This window comes from Sus scrofa, unplaced genomic scaffold, assembly GCF_000003025.6.
Source record: "Sus scrofa isolate TJ Tabasco breed Duroc unplaced genomic scaffold, Sscrofa11.1 Contig53, whole genome shotgun sequence".
Lineage (NCBI taxonomy): Eukaryota > Metazoa > Chordata > Mammalia > Artiodactyla > Suidae > Sus > Sus scrofa.
The window spans coordinates 444,098-459,557 of NW_018085237.1; the positions used below are offsets into that span (position 1 = coordinate 444,098).

A 15,460-nucleotide genomic window follows, 5' to 3' on the forward strand; every position below is an offset into this window, starting at 1 on the left:
TCTAGGATTAGCATTCGGATGTGTATTTTGTATTATAATATTTTTGGATTAAAAATTCTTATATTCATTTTTCTTTGTGAATTTTAATATGATGTGATATGAAAAATGTAGTAAATTAATATACTGGAAATTAAATCTAATGCACATAAATTGACACTATTTTTAACATGATGTATTTAACCAATAACAAAATGAAATAATTTCTTTAATTTATTTATACAGCATAATGCATCCACTTGGACTCAACTTTATGATCACTGTCCATTCTTCACTGCAAGGAATTTCAATCTACCCTTCTAGGAAACAAACATGAGTTTGTAATTGAGTGGACTCTATTTTTGCTGGATACTGCCTTTAGAACTTAATAACTAAAATGTCAGGGTTGCCATCAGACATGGATTTACACAGCGTTCAGATGAAAAATGTGACTGATGTCACCATGTTTATATTGATAGGCTTTACAGATGATTTTGAGCTGCAAGTTTTCCTATTTCTAGCAATCTATCTTTTTACTCGATAGGAAATTTGGGATTGGTTTTATTGGTCATCATCGATTCTCGGCTCCACAACCCTATGTACTATTTTCTTAGTGCCTTATCATTCTTGGATGCTTGCTATTCCTCAGTTATCACCCCTAACATGTTGGTCAATTTCCTATCAGAGTATAAAACTATTTCCTATCTTGGATGTGCAGCACAGATGTTTCTCTTTCTCACTTTTGGGACCACAGAATGCTTTATTTCGGCTGCAATGGCATATGATCGCTATGAAGCCATCTACAAGCCCCTCCTATATTCAGTTAGAATGTCACCCAGAGTCTATGTGCCACTTATAATCTTCTGCTACATTGGTGGCATTTTGCATGGTGCTTTACACACAGTGGCTACTTTTAGCCTATCCTTCTGTGCATCTAATGAAATTAGACATGTCTTCTGTGACATCCCTCCACTCCTTGCTCTTTCCTGCACTGACACTCACACAAACCAGCTTCTTGTCTTCTACTTTTCCGGCTCTATTGAGATATCCACTATATTGATTGTCCTGGTCTCTTACAGTTTCATTCTGTCAGCCATTCTGAGGATGCATTCCGCTGAAGGGAGAAGAAAAGTCTTCTCTACATGTGGCTCTCATCTAACTGGAGTGTCAATTTTTCATGGTACTGTTCTTTTCATGTACGTGAGACCAAATTCCAGCTATGCCTTGGATCATGACATGATAGTGTCTGTGTTTTATACTATTGTGATTCCCATGCTGAATCCCATCATCTATAGTTTGAGGAACAAGGATGTAAAAGAGGCAGTGAAGAGAGTGTTTGGGAAAAAAATTATTTGCTAATAAAGTATATTTTTCACATTAAACATAAAATTGAAAGAAATTGAAACATGCTTATTGTCTTCATATCAAAAAGTTATAATTAAATTGTTTTCTTGAAGTTTATGAATGTCTTTCTGTCCTTTTTGTATATTTTAAAATAAAGATCATAGCCAACCTACTACCTATGGAGGCTTTTTTTGTTGTTTGGTCACACCAAGCACAAGGAGGATCCTGGGCCAGAGGTCAAACCTGAGTGGTAGCTGCAGTCTACATAGCAGCTGTGACAATGTTTAATTCTTTAACTCATCATGCCAGGCCAGGGATAAAACCCAAATCCCTGCAGTAACCTGAGCCACTGAGTGGGATCCTTAACCCACTGCACTAAAGTGGGAATTCCTATGCAGTTTTATATACACACACACATACAGACACATACATATGTAAATATGCCAATACATGCACATGTATACATATATATGTATATATGCTAATACTGGTAATATTAGTTTGCTAGGGCTGACATAACAAAGTACCATAGACAGATTGTTTAAACAACATAATTTTTTTGTTTAAATAACAGAATTTTGGGAGTTCCCTTCGTGGCAGAGTGGTTAACTTATCCAACTAGGAAACATGAGGTTGCAGGCTCGATCTCTGCCCTTGCTCAGTGGGTTAAGGATCCAGCGTTGCCATGAGCTGCGTGGTGTGGGTCGCAGACGTGGCTCGGATCCCACATTGCTGTGGCTCTGGCCTAGGCCAGTGGCTACAGCTCCGATTCGACCCCTAGCCTAGGAACCTCCATATGCCATGGGAGTGGCTCAAGAAAAGGCAAAAAGACAAAAAATAAAATAAAAAAATAAATAACAATTATATTTTCTCACTGTTCTGGAATCTATACATCTGAAGTCAGTGTAAGGGCAGCACTAATTTCTTCTGATGCTTCTTTTCTTCATTTCTTGATGGCATCCTCACTCTTTGTCATCAAGTTATCATTTGTTCTCTGAATTTATGTGCCTGAATCTCTTCTTACAAAATCAGTAGTTACATTGTCTAAGACCCACCCTAAAGCCATCTTGTTCAGTTAATTGCCTCTTCAAAGACTCTATCTCCAAATACAGTTACATTCTGAGTTATTGGGGCCTAAGAATTCAGCCTGCAAGTATTGGATTTATTTGCAAGTATACAAACACAAATACACACACACACACACACACACACACACACACACACACACACACACACACAGAGGCACACATGGTTCCATGCTTGCATGCGAACATATGCAGAGGAATATTCTCGTGTAATCTTCACGTTAAATGTAAACTGTTAACTTTCATCCCCATATATCTCACGTTGGACAGGCTCCAGTGCAAGTATAAGTTACTTTACAATTATATCTGATAAGCAATTATCATCTCATGTATAGCAATATCACAGCTCATGTATTCCCAATCCACTTTGCATGAAGTCATTGGCATCTCACTCCAGATTATATAACCCTGCGTCATCCTTACATCTACACATTTGCAGAAAATGAATCCCAGCCTTTAATTCAGAGACCACAGATTCCGTGTTCAAATTCCTGGTGTCATGACCATGCTGTTTGAGAGGATACGTTTCTTTTACTTTCATTTGTTCAGTCAACATGTCCACTAAACCCACTCTATATTACTTCCAAGGGTACAGACACTAGGAATTAGCATTTATCAAGATCATATTTAAACTTAGGAATGACAACACCCATCATCATGGGTTTCCCTACTGGCTCTGACTCAGCTTTGACTCAGTTCTATTGGTTCTGCTTTTCTTGAGAACCCTGACTAATGCAGACTTTGTTACTGAGAATAGCTGTAGGGAATCTGAATTTTAAGGATTAATTATATAAATGTGTTCTGGCATCTCTGGAACTGGATGCCTAAGATGATTAAGCATTAGTATTATCTAAAGACACCAATGACGATTTCTAGTAATATTCTAGTAGTCTTCACTGATAGTCTGTGGTGTGGTCTGACAATAGAGCTATTCAATTATTACAATTGGTTACTTGTAATAAAGTAGAAGGATCAAGGATTGGGGTGGCTAAGTGTATGATATTTTCACACATTTTTAATCTGGCTAATTAATATAACAAGATTGATTTGTTGCTTCTAACGTCATTGGGCAAATTAGGGAATGGAAAGGATAATCTAATGGCTTCAACTGCCCAACATTAGAGCTACATAAATGTCTTCAAAGTTTCATTGCCTGCCCTTATCTCCAGTCGTGGCAGAAATAAGTTTTCTGAAAATGCAATGCAGAATCACCATCCTCACAGACTATCTACTATTAAAATGAGGGCACTGTGATTGTAGAATAAAAGGAATCCTTAAAATTGTAACAAGAACATGTGAGAAGTCCCTGATGAAGTTGGTATATCGATCCTCTAAATTTTGATCAGTCTATCTGGCCAATAGATATAGTGTTACCATTCTGATCACTTTGTTGGAGATAATTCTAAAGATAACACAGATAACTGTACTGGCCAAAGGGAGTGCTAAGGCCTCTTCTGAGGCAGTCATTGTGCCATTCAATGCTGATTCTCATCAGGACCCACCCCTAACACCCTTCTTTCCTTCTAGACCTATAACTACACAGGAGTCCTACAAAGCCCATAAAGGTGAGGTATGAAGTGTGACTCATGTAGAGGTATGCTACTCTTGCAAAGAACTGATTTCTCTAATTTATGTAGACAGTAATATGAGGAACATTTGTGGCTATTGAGGGTGAGGGACAATGGTGGAAAGAATATAATGTTAAATCAGAGCAAATTTATTGCTAGGGGTCTTCTAAGCCAAGATTCTTCTTTCATGTTGCCGATGGCAGAGTTATAAAGAACTCTAATAGGTTTGCTTGGTTAGTTGGCTAAACATGGAGCAAAAGGTGAGCTAATTGATAATGGCTGACCTGCCTTGGTTTAATATAGGGAACGTGACTCAAAGTCTTAAGGAGACTGGAATGTTAGAGTGCATTTCTCATTTAAGATCTATTCACTCACATTGGGAGTGTGCAAAAGACATGCCTTTCACTAGCAAGGTGAGACATACATTTGCGAAGGGAGCCCCGGCATTCTTGAAGATATCCATGATTGGTCTTTTCCATAGGCCAGATCTTACAAAGGTCACAGCTGCTAAACTGGGAATTCTAAATGTAGTGATTTGAACTGGATCCCAGAAAGGTAGAAGCCACCTGGCAGCATCCAACTCTCAAAAGTAAGGTGGTCATTTGTGTTCCCCTGTGACTCAGCATGTTAAGGATCCAGTGTTGTCACCACTGTGGCTCTGGTTAGAGCTGTGATGTGAGTTCAATCCCTGGCCTAGGAACTTCCACATGCCACAGGTGCAGCCAAAAAAAAGTAATGTGGTGTTTGTTACTGTAATGGACAGCAGAATCAGAATAGTTTGATTCACACAGACCTATGGCTTTGGCTATTTAATCACGGTTTTCTTAGAAGTAAAATAGATAGGAAACCTATTAAATTCTTACTTGGTCTGTATAAGCAGAAAAGTTTCAGATCAAATGAACCAAAGTCTAACTGAAGTCATTAAAATAGGTAGTCATGGGTCCTTAATTCCCAGACTTGAACCAGTTTATAGACCCATAATCCTTTTGATGAAAGGTGCCCCTTAAGGAAGCACCTAGTAAAATACCCCAAAATTTATATTTGTAATATTTACCCTAACCCTTCCCAAAGGGACCTAAAGATTTTTCCAGGGTTCCTGCACTGGGGAAAGGAAATAATCATGATTTTCTTGAACTACTGAAAACTGATGCTGAACTGACATTGATTACAGTAGAGACCCAAAATATCACGATGGCCTTCTAGTCAGAGCAGAACTTTATGCAGGTCAAGTGATTGTTAGAGTTTTAGCTCAGATCTGTCTCACAGTGAGCCCAGTGAATCCCTGAATCCATCTTGTGCTTGTTCTCCCAGTTCCAGAATGCATAATGGAATAGACACACTTAGCAGTTGACAGACTCCCCACATTCGTTACCTGAACTGTGGAGTGAGGGGTATTATGATGGGAAAATAAAAATAGAAACCATGAGAACTGACCATGCATATATGGTATATCAAAAGCAGTAGCACATTCCTAGAGGCATTGCTGAGATTAGTGCCACTGGCAAGGACTTAAAAGATGCAGGTATCTTCTCAATATGTTCCCATTTAACTCTCCTATTTGACTGGTACAGAAGAGAGGTGTTGAAGGGCAATAGTGATTATCATAAGCTTAACCAAGTGGTGTCTTCATTTGAAGCTGATGAACCAGATGTGGTTTCATTGCTTGAGCAAAAGATCTCATACCATGGACCCTAATTATCTTCTCCACACTTGTCTTTGAGGCCCACCAGAAACTATTTGTTTTCTGTTAGTAAGACAAGCAATTGCAGTAATACACCTTCACTCTCTCACCTCTGGGGTGTATAAATTCTTTGACTCTATGTGTCATAATTTAGTTTGCAGAGCTCTTAATCACCTATCCCTCCTAAAAAGCATAATATTTGTCCATTATACTGATGGCATGATGCTGATTGGTGCTAGTAAGCAAGAAGTAGCAACTACTCTTGTTTATTGGTAGTTTTTTCCTATCACAGGATGGAAAATAAATCCAACTAGATTTGAGGGGCCTTCTCCCTCTGAAATTTCTAGAGGGCCAATGATATGCAGCGTGTTGGGATCTCTTCTAAAATGAAGACTGAGAATGTACACATTTATATAAATGTATGACTGGGTCACTTAGGTGTACAGCAGAGGTTGTGAAAACAGTGTAAATCAACTACGCCTTAATTAATAAAAAAAGAATAATGAGTTGCATCAGGCATCTTCTGCAACAAAGAAAGAGGCATAACATCTAGTAGTCCTGTCTGAATTTTGGAGGCAACATATTGGAGTGTGTTCCTATGGCCCATTTACCAAGGGACCCAACAAACTTCTAGTTTTGATTGGAGCCCAGAGCAGAGAATGCTTTGCAGCAGGTCCAGGCTCCTGTGAAAGCTTCTCTATCACTTGGTCCATATGTTTCTGTAGACCCAATGGTACTCAAAGTATTCATGGCAGATAGGGATGCTATTTGAAGCCTTTTGCAAAGCCCTTAAAGGAAATTATAGCTCAAGCCCTTAGGATTTTAGAGCAAGACCCTTTCATCCTCTGTGGATAAATACTCTTCTTCTTAACAGTAAGCTCTTCCTGCCACTGGGTCTAAGTAGACACTGAACCCTTGACCATTATCCAGAAAGTTACCATAAACCTGAGATACCTATTATGAACTGGTATCATATGATTAAAATGGTAAAAACAGGAGTTCCTATTGTGGCTCAGTGACACACAAACCCTACTAGTATCCATGAGGATGTGAGTTATATCCCTGGCCTTGCTCAGTGGGTTAAGGATCTGTTGTTACTGTGAGCTGGCGTGTAGGTCACAGACACAGCTTGGATCTGGCATTGCTATAGCTGTGACAAAGGCCAGCAGTTGTAGCTCTAATTCAGCCCCTAGCCTGGGAACTTCCATATGCCACAGGTGTAGGCCCTAAAAAAAAAGTTAAGATGTTTTCCTTAAAGACACATGTGTACTCAAATAAATTAAAAGAAAAATATGATATTTGATGTTTAGACTTATACTTACCATATTTTATGTTTCTTTAGTTTATTTCTAATATGAAATTTCCACTGGTATCATGTAACTGCAGGTGAAATGATTTGTTTGACATTGCTGGTAGATCAGCACTGATAAGAGATTTTTTTTTGTTTTCTTTTACTGAAGTTTCTGTTTCAATTTTAAATAGTTCTTAACATTTTGTCAATGTGTAACTGAAGCATAATAATAATTGCATATCTGAAGCTTATGATTTGATGTAACTTGTATGTGTACACACCAGTGAAACCATCATCTCAGACAAGACGGTACCTATCATACCTAGAAATGTTCTCATCCTCTCCCCCTTCACCATTCCCTGACCCTCACAAAATAATGAAATTGAAATTTAATTCCGTTGTGGCTGGAGGATATATTCTGGATTGTTTTTTAATATTCTTTTTTTTTAATTGGTGCTGATTTTGGTCTATCTTGATGAACACTTTAAAAAGATACATAAATTATTGTGCTGGGAGTTATAGATTAAACACTTTGGTCATGTATTTTTATCCTAATTTTCAATATTTAATAATGTGTGTTTTTTATGCCTTTTATGATGACTGAATGACCTTTCCAAATGTGATCTACATTACTCAGCACAGACTTTTATTTCAGAGGAGACTCATATTGTGAAGGAAATGTCCATATATAAAGCAACTAGAAAATCTATCATGTATGGGCATTCCAAAACAACTAAAATGCAGATTCAAAATAGAAAGAGATTGGGAAATTTTTAAAGTCTAAGAATAACATACAGTTTAGAGAACAAGAGAGACATCTGTATAATAGATCCCAAAACTTTAAGTAGCCCTTTGTAAATCAGTTGAAATTTTATTCCATCTTTATATCATTTCTATATGACCTTTGGTCTCTTTCTATGTGCTCTTTCATTGTCAGGAGTCTAGTTGGACTTTTTTGCCACCGGGATGGAAATATTTCCATTGTTGGAGAGGACAAGTTGGAATGGTGAAGTGATATTCTTATATATTAATGTTCCCTTGGCCAAAGGTAATCATATAGATAAATCAAGAGTCAGTCTAGGAAGGATGACAAAAAAATGGATACAAGAAGAAATGATTTATTATTAACATGATCAGTGACTCTCTAATTTTCTATTATATTTATACATAATATTTATAAAATATTTCTCAATATGAACATTCATTTCCCTTTTTTGCTTAGAAAAATAGTTATGCTGTAAACATCATATTACACATAAATTATTTGTATTATTACTTCTTATACTTATATCCTTATGTATTCAGGCTTTTTTATTTCCTGTGAGGGAATCACTTAGTAATGACTCTGTTGCATCTAAAAGTGTTTTGTTTCTTTAATAATGCTATTGTGGTATAGAGAAAGGCATTAATAAAATAGAAAAATGGCATAATTTCAATCACAGACCATACTGCATATCACATCATCTGGTTTAGTTACATGTCTCTATTCACTAGTTTACAATGAAGGGGGAAACTGATCTTTAAAACTAAAACATTGTATATAATGTCTTACTTTTAAAGGTAAATAAACACAACTACCATAACTGAGGATATAAGGCTCTAATAAAAGGAAATTACATTTTATCTTACTAAAAATTTGAGAACATTACTGAAAAGTAGGTTTCAATTAAGTCTATATATAAATTTAATACATGAAAGAATAATTTGTGTTATTTCAAATGTCTCACAGTGCTGATAATTTGGGAAGAAATTTTCTCATTGCCTTTCTAACGTCTTTGTTCTCAGACTGTATATCATAGGATTAAATGTTGGGGTCAAAATTGTGTAAAGTAGAGAGAGCAGTTTGTCCATTCCTTCATACTGATGAGATTTAGGTTTTAAATAGGTGACAGTGGCTGATCCATAGAATAAAAATACGACAATGATATGAGAAGAGCAAGTGGAAAAGGCTTTGGTTTGTCCTGTTTTTGATGGCAACTTCAAGATTGTAGAGATAATTTTGACATAGAATCCAAGAATCAACAGAAAAGGAAGAGTGACAAATAATATTCACAAAGATATCTCCACAAGCCAGCTGCAATAATGGGGGGATATCACAGAAGAAGAGATTGATTTGGTTAGAACCACAAAAGGGGAAAGAGAAAATCTGGCATGTTTGTCCTATCTCAAATGGAAACCCACTGATCCAGGAGGCAACCACCAGCTGGACACAGACCTTGTGGTTCATGACTAAAGGATAATGTAATGGGTTACAAATGGCCACATAGCGGTCATAGGCCATCACAGCCAGAAGGAAACATTCTGTGACTCCCAGCATAAGGAAAAAACACATTTATGTAGCACAGGTTAAAAAAGAAATAGTTCCTTTCTGGGTCCAAAGGTCCATGAGCATCCTGGGAAGAGTGACCGATACATAACAGATTTCTAGGAAGGAAAAATTACTGAAAAAATTACATGGGGTTCTGAAGAGTGGCATCTACTTTTGTTATTAGAATAATGATGCCATTCCCCTAAAGGATAATCAAATATATGACTAAGAAATCCCCAAAAAGAAACCAGTGAAATTGGGGAATATCAGAAAAGCCCAAGAGAACAAATTCCATCATGATTGTAAGATTTGTTTCTGTAATTTTCAAATTATTTTCTCTCTGTAGATTTACATTTCTTGACTGCATTTTCTTCTTTTATAATTGGATCAAGACATGGGTTTTGGTTGTGATAAATTCTTAGTTACTTTGTAAGACTTGTGTTCTGTGATTCTGGGAGATTTGATGTGAAACCAGGAGCTATAAACTCATCTGCAGAAAAAAAATCAGTGCAATAAATAAGTTGCTGAAATTATGTTCCATGTTATATCTGCATTTTAATTATACCATTATGATCCGTATGCCTAGGTATTTTAATTTAAATTATGATATGAGAAGGGAGTATGCAGATGACATTTCTTTTGGTCAAAGCTGAAATTTAGCCATTAGTTGACCACTTTCATGATTTTCTTTACCAGTCAATCTGGTCCGTAACGTGATACCCACCCTATAACATCTAACACAATATTCCACTGACTATTTAGATGTCTTTTCTACCCTTGACACTACATGCAATAATTCAATCTATAAAGAATATAGGACAAGGCTCTGCCTCAATATGTTACTCCATAGATGCTTCTGAATTAAATTAAAAATAGAAATTACAATTAGAATTGGTATTGTCCAATAAGCAAGAAGAGATGATTAAACCTATAAGAATATAAAAGCCAATTTTTAAAAAATTTTCAACACCATATGTCTCCAGCAATACTTATTCTAATCTTCTGAATTAAAGTAGATTGCATTGCTTAAGAAACATAACTTTGGCCTTTAACTGCTTTAATTATTAATAATATTTGGAAATAGTGCTTTATTTCAAGCCAAAATTAATTGTTTCTAGGAAAAAGTAAGATCAATAAATAAGAAGTTCACCAAAGTAGTCAATACTCTGTCTAGCACCCTCACTGTGTACGACCTGATTTGTTTGGGTGCCATAAACAATACTAGAACATGGGCTACGGAAGTTGAACCAAATGTTCTTCTTCAGGAGATTATAATTTGAAAGAAAGAAATGCTTCACAAAATCCCCAACAGAAGGACAACCACTAATAAGAGGTTATTCATTCGCATAGAAATCTTTTACCCATAATGGCAACATTTACTTTATCATGAATATAGTAAAATATTTAATTAACTTAAATGCAATAAATCTTCTTTGAGTATAGTTCTCTTAAAATGTTATTTCTTAAAATGAATAAACTTAACATCTTTATCATTATTAACAATAATGTATATATTTTTAAATTAGAAATTATATATTTTTAAATGCTTTCATCACATTAACTTTTTAATTCTAAAAGTCAGAAATCTACCTTAAATCCTGGTAATTTAAATAATGAATACATTTCTGGCCCATATTCATGAGTTTAGTTGTTTGATATAATTTATTGAATCTTAATCATTAAATTAATAAAATTATCATGAAATACAAAATAATATCAAGATATTTACCACTTTTGATTTGGCTGATATAGCTTCTTATTGATAAGTATTTTTAATACTTTAAAGTATTAAGTTGTTTATGATCTGTAAGATTTTTAAACAAGAAGTACACTTGCTGTTAAAGAGCAAGTATGTTTATGAAGGAAATAGTCACTTCTTCCTCCTGAGAATATTTCTTTTCCCTCTTAACATCTAATTGCTAGTTGAATGTTCTTATTTGCAATTAAGTTGGTGTTTATGCAAACAGTTCTTCCATGATAGATCAGACTTTCCACTAAGCTCTCCATAGAATATGATTGCATACACTCTCCAATTCCCAAATACAGTCAGAAGGCATTGATGTCCTGGAAGAAAAACTATTCATAATGGTCCAACATTACCTGCAGGAAAATGTTCAAATTCTTTATCAGTTGATTTCTTACCTGGGATATTTTATTTTCTATAACCATTTGAATAGCCCTTCTCAGCCAATTATTCATTGTTATCATCGGACATGTTCTACTTCTTTTTGCAACTGTAAGAGGTGCTAATTTTCTTTGAAGAGGGTCTTATTTGTGTTTGTGGGATAAATTTTGTGAAAACAGAGGCAATTCTGTGTTATAAAAAATAAGATTATTTTACTCAAATTATGATTTTCTCTCAGACACTATGGAAATCCCTAAATATCCCCACCCAGCTTATTAATGGATTAAAAGATTAAGAAAAACTATTATCTATAATTTTTGTTCTAATGAAAAACCCATCTTTCTCATAGCAACATTTAGTAATTTAACATTTCTCAATCAACACTCCTCCATTTTTTTTTTTTGTCTTCTGTCTTTTTAGGGCTGCACCTGAGGCATAAGGAGGTTCCCAGGCTGAGGTCAAATCAGAGCTGGAGCCACCACCCCACACCACAGCCATGCCAGATCCCAGCCACATCTGCAACCTATACCACAGTTCATGGCAATGCTGGATCTTTAACCCATTGAGCAAGGCCAGGGATAAAACTCACATCCTCATGGATACTAGTTGGGTTCATTAACCACTGAGCCATGATGAGAATTCCCCTCTTCCAAACATTTCATTGGGAGAATCATTTCAAACATGAACCTAATTATTTCCAACCTTCTCGGACTCTGACTGCTTTACATTTGATCAAGTTTTGCTATTGTTCCTGTAACATAGTCATTTCCCTGCCTGAGGTTCTGCTCATCTTTCCTATATCAGGATAATATTTCTTCCAACTTTGCTCCTATATGTGTGTGTGTGTGTGTGTGTGTGTGTATTATATATTAAAGTAACAAATTATACTCTCTTTTAATTCTTTCACTACACTTTCCATGATGCTAGGTGCATTCTTTTTTTATTTTCATTAGAGTGTAGTTGATTTACAGTCTAGTGTCAATTTCTGCTGTACAGTGACCCAGTCACCAGTCATGTATACAGAACCTGAGAAGCTTCCATCACTATCTCCCTGATACATGTATGTTGCCAAGTCAGGGATGGAATCCTGGAATCTAAAAGGAGCTGTTAACTTACACCACAGCTTCAGTAATGCAGGATCCTTAACATGCTGCCAGAGGCTGGGTATTAAATGGGTGTCTCCAGAGAGACAAGCCATATTATTAACTCACCGTACCATAGTGGGAACACCAAAACATGTGAAGTTTTATTTCTTTATTATTTTTATATCTCTTTTTTATTACTCAAAGGAATTTATCATATCTGTAGTTGTATAATGATCATAACAATCTGATTTCACAGGATTTCCATCCCACAGCCCAAGCACATCCCCCCACCCCCCCAAACTGTCTTCTCTGGAGACCATAAGTTTTTTGATGTCTGTGAGTCAGCATCTGTTCTGCAAAGAAGATCAGTCTGTCCTTTTTTCAGATTCCACATGTCAGTGAAAGCATTTGATGTTGGTGTCTCATTGTATGGCTGACTTCACTTAGCATGATAGTTTCTAGATCTGTCCATGTTGCTAAAAATGCTAGTATTTCATTCTTTTTAATGGCCGAGTACTATTCCATTGTATATATGTACCATCTCTTCTTGATCCACTCCTCTGTCGATGGACATTTAGGTTGTTTCCATGTTTTGGCTATTGCAAATAGTGCTGCAGTGAACTTCGGAATACATGTGTCTTTGCAAGTCGTGGTTTTCTCTGGGTGGATGCGCAAGAGTGGGATTGCTGGATCAAATGGTAGTTCTATGTTTAGTTTCCTGAGGAATCTCCATACTGTTTTCCACAGTGGTGGCACCAATTTACAATCCCACCAACAGCGTACTAGGGTTCTTTTTTCTCTACACCCTCTCCCTCACTTATTGTTTGTAGACTTTTTGATGATGGCCATTCTGGCTGGTGGAAGGTGGTACCTCATCGTGGTTTTGAGTTGCATCTCTGTAATAATGAGTGATGTTGAACATCTTTTCATGTGTTTCTTGGCCATCTGTATGTCTTTGGAGAAATGTCTGTTTATGTCTTCTGCCCATTTTTTGATAGGCTTGTTTGTTTTTTTGGTATGGAATCGCAGAAGGAGTTTATAAATTTTGAAGATTAATCCCTTGTCAGTCTAGTCACATGCAAAGATTTTCTCCCATTCTGTGGGTTATCTTTTTGTGTTGTTTAGGCTTTCCTTTCCTGTGCAGAAACTTTGAAGTTTGATTAGGTCCCATTTGTTTATTTTTGTTTTTACTGTCATTACTCTAAGAGGTGGATCTGAGAAGATGTTGGTTTATGTCAGAGAGTGTTTGGCCTATGGTTTCCTCTAAGAGTTTTAGAGTGTCTGGTCTTATATCTAGGTCTTTAATCCATTTTGAGTTTATTTTTGTGTATGGTGTTATGGAATGTTCTAATTTCATTCTTGTACATGTGGCTGTCCAGTTTGTCCACAACCACTTATTGAACAAGCTGTCCTTTCTCCTTTGTATATCCTTGCCTCCTTTGTCATAGATGAGTTGGCTGTATGTGTGTGGGTTTAATTCTGGGCTTTCTATCTTGTTCCACTGATCTATGTTTCTGTCTTTGTGACAGTACCATACTGTTTTGATGATTGTTGCTTTGTAGTATACTCTGAGGTCTGGGAGCCTGATTCCTCCAGTTCCGTTTTTCTCTTTCAAGATGTCTGGCTATTCTGGGTCTTTTCTGCTTCCAAAGAAACTTTAACATATTTTGTTCAAGTTCTGTGAAAAATGTCCTTGGTAATTTGATAGGGATTGCATTGAATCTGTAGATTGCCTTAGGTAGTATAGTCATTTTGATAATATTAACTCTTCCAATCCATGAGCATGGTATATCTTTCCATCTATTTGTGTCATCTTTGATTTCTTTCATCAGTGGCTTATAGTTTTCAGAGTACACATCTTTTGTCTCTTTAGGTAGGTTTACTCCTAGGTATTTTATTCTTTTGGATGTGATGATAAACAGGATCGCTTCCCTAATTTCCTTTTCTGCTCTTTCATTGTTAGTATACAGAAATGCCATCGATTTCTGTGTATTAATTTTGTATCCTGTGACTTTGCCAAATTCATGGATGAGCTCTAGCAGTTTTTTGGAGGAGTATTTAAGATTCTCTAGGTATAGTATTATGTCATCTGCAAATAGGGATAGTTTTACTTCTTCCTTTCCAATTTGGATTCTTTTTATTTCTTTTACTTCTCTGATTGCTGTGGCTAGGACTTCCAGAACTATGTTGAAGAGTAGTGGTGAGAGCAGACATCCTTGTCTTGTTCCTGATCTCAGTGGGAATTCTTTCAGCTTTTCACCATTGAGAATGATGTTTGCTGTGGGTTTGTCTTATGTGGCCTTTATCATGTTGACGTAGGTTACAGTTATGCCCACTTTCTGAAGAAATGGGTGTTGGATTTTGTCAATGGCTTTCCATGTCCATGGAGAGGATAACATGGTTTTTATTCTTCAGTTTGTAAATGTGGTGTATCACACTGACGGATTTGTGGATATGGAAGAAAACTTGCATCCCTGGGATAAATCCCACTTAATTATGATGTACAATCCTTTTAATGCATTGTTGGATGCAGTTTGCTAGTATTTTGTTGAGGATTTTTGCATCGATGTTCATCAGTGAAATTGACCTGTAGTTTTCTATTTTTTTTTTTTTTGAATCTGTCTGGTTTGGGTATCAGGGTGATGGTGGCCTCATAGAATGAATTTGGGAGTATCCCTTCCTCTGCAATTTTTTAAAATAGTTTCAGAAGGAGAGGTGTTAGCTCTTCTCTAAATGTTTGATAGAATTCGCCTGTGAAGCCATCTGGTCCTGAACTTTTGTTTGTTGGAAGTTTTTCAATCAAAGTTTCAATTTCAGTGCTTGCGATGGGTCCATTCATCTTTTCTATTTCATCTTCGTTTAGTCTTGGAAGATTGTAGTTTTCTAAGAGTTTGTCCATTTCTTCTAGGTTTTCCATTTTATTGGAGTATACTTGCATATAGTAGTCTCTTATGATCCTTTGTATTTCTGTGATATCCATTGTTACTTCTCCTTTTT

General features: G+C 36.2%; 2 pseudogenes; one reads left to right on the forward strand and one right to left on the reverse strand.

The window, feature by feature from the left end:
* The first annotated feature begins 358 nt into the window (after window positions 1-358).
* LOC110258887 lies at window positions 359-1,335 on the forward strand (annotated as a pseudogene).
* A 7,333-nt stretch (window positions 1,336-8,668) lies between these two features.
* Window positions 8,669-9,697, reverse strand: LOC110258899 (annotated as a pseudogene).
* Between the last annotated feature and the right edge of the window lie 5,763 nt (window positions 9,698-15,460).